Source organism: Dicentrarchus labrax, unplaced genomic scaffold (genome assembly GCF_905237075.1).
Source record: "Dicentrarchus labrax unplaced genomic scaffold, dlabrax2021, whole genome shotgun sequence".
Lineage (NCBI taxonomy): Eukaryota > Metazoa > Chordata > Actinopteri > Moronidae > Dicentrarchus > Dicentrarchus labrax.
In genome coordinates, this window is record NW_026136719.1 from 20,862,622 (window position 1) to 20,865,377 (window position 2,756).

Below are 2,756 nucleotides of genomic sequence, written 5' to 3' on the forward strand. Positions count from 1 at the left end.
ATAAGAAATTATTTCACAATATGCCTATTGTAGCTGTTTGTACTGGTTACAGTGCAGCAAGAAGAACCAAAGAAAATTTTATTTCAATTTCCTGCACATGTTTATCAAACATTGATGGTATTTCAAGTACAAAAAAACAAAATAAGAGAAGTGTAAAAAAAAAAAGAATGCCAGCTTTGTTTACCATATTCACAATTCTCAAATTCATGTAAACTTGTTTAAAAAGTTGTAGTTTAACAGAGCATATTTCATTCAGAAAAACCAAGAACACCAATACCATTTTTTTTCATAACTGTGGCATAAAACTGAATTATGAGTTGTACATTTGACTCCACACCAACGCTGCTGCACATAACGAAAATTAGCACAACATCAATCTTACTCAGCCTAATAAAAACAGTGAGGTATGTACAGATAAGCCTGTGTTATGATTATTATTTGAGATGCTATCTCCTGCAGAACTTGAACTTCAATTACTTTGCATCTGCACTTTCCAGCCTGTTCTTGCCTGTCTGACCTCTTGCCCCATTGACCCTTGGATGGATGATTCTCCACCTAACCCCTTGCCTGTTTGACTGCTTTTCCTCATTTTGACCATTGCTTGCCTTTAGTCACACTTTTTGGTTCAAGTGTGTTGTTTCTCTGAGCCATTCGATATTTATGTATATAAATAATTGAACACATGGTCATATACACAACCCATCACAGTGACAAACATTCACCCCCACACAGAGATCCGGGTCCTGGTAGCTTATCAGGTTTGATGGCAATGTTTGAAGCTGTCTGCTTTTTCTGCTGTTTAATGTTGCAGCATGTCGTGTATGCCATAAAACAGCTATCATCTGCCTTGGGCCAACAAGCAATTTAATTGTCTATTTAAAACGGTCAGCAATGAGCTTCCACAGCCAACTGCGCCAGCATCTCCACTCGTGTTGACAAACCTGACTGTTGTGGGAGTCCTGGAAAAACTTCACCTGCTTGCATAATACAGAGAATGGAGGAATTCTATGGAATGGATGCATTGTTTCATTTTATTTCAGAAATCGAACAAAAATAAAAGCATCATTGTGTCATGTGAAAGGGATGGCATACATCAGGATCACTACACTTTACATAGAACATTTAAATAGGTTAAGAATGCTCTAGGCCACCACAATAAACTAATAATCTACTGTATGGACCACAGACTCACATAATTTGTCTAGTGTCTACTCTTGTTTTGTGTTTGTTTATATACATGTATAACTGTACATATTAGTCTATGTCTATTTAGTTGAACTTGTTCTGTGTATTGATGCTGTTATTCTGTGTTTGTACATTGAGATCAAGGTAAAACCGGAGTCAAATTCCTTGTGTGTGCACATACCTGGCCAATAAAGTGATTCTGATTCTGATAATTTACCAAAACGGCATTGTTTCGACACTAGCGTGAATGTTAGTGTTATTGGCAATTCTCATTAATTAAATCTCATCATTCAATTATTTAGTTTATGCGTGGTGGATTTGCAAGACTCTTCCCGTCGAGATGCACCATCAAACTCTTTAACTCCTCCCTCAGAGTGTCAAGAAACTGGTGCTGATGACGTGCAATAAGTCGATTATTGTGCAATACCCGGATCAACGTGCAATTCACTTGATTATTATGTCATTTTTTGTAATTATCTATAACTTCTGCAACACCACAATCTTAAAACTCATTATTATTTATTTAATTTCTTTCAGGAATACGGTGGAATACGTTTACATTTATGTTTAGATTTACATTTAATTTGTATAAAGGCTCTTATTATATCTTTTAGGCTCTTATTATATTTCTATTTCCATTTTTATTTAGATTTTCACTATATTTATATACCTATACATTCATTTCTATATATTGTGTTAGATATTATATGTAAGTACTATTATTTTAACGTTGTATGAGTAGAACAACTGTAACGAACACATTTCCCCCCGGGGATCAATAAAGTATTTCTGATTCTGAACATATTAACCAGTCCGTTACTGTTATAATGTCACTGTTATGTTCAGCTAAGGCAAAACGTTTTTTGTTTTTGTTTTTAATTATAGGCACCGTGTTTTCCAGGATGCTCAGTCGTTTCATTTCGCCAGCGGCTTGAAGAGGGGGGAACAGTTGCTGTGTTGAGTGTGTGTTTGCCTGCGTGGCGCACTGTTAACAGCCAGGTGTCACGGCCCACACTCATTTTGTTCTCTGATAAAGAGCAGACGAAACCAGTGAGGTGGCGCTTACACAATTTAATGAAAGAGGTGAACCAGTGGGGTGAGTTACCCGCCCCCTGCCAAAACTAGACGAAACGGGTTAATAGGCTATGTGTTGTACGTTATTATAATGAGTCTCATTATGAGACAATTAGTAGGTGTTGGACCGTCCATGTCACTCTCTCCGATCTCTGCTTACTGAGGGTGTTCCTGCAGTTTGTAAATGTGTTTGTTCTCCTGTTCTCTCTGGAGCTCCAGTTTAACTTAGGGTGTTAACATAGCTAGTTTAGCTTTATAGTAGTTCCTTTGAGATTGTAAATATTTATGATCCGACGCCTTCTTTCATGTAGACCAGACCGTCTGGTTATTCCAGGGGTCTCGACGGAAACAGGTGAAACTGCATTGAGCTTATCAAATCATGATAGGTGGGTCCCAACGCTATTGTCTTTCAAAATAAACCTCCGCCTTTCACTCCTCTGGTTTATTTTATTTTATTTTATTTTATTTTATCTTAACCTATTTTATTGGTTTTAACT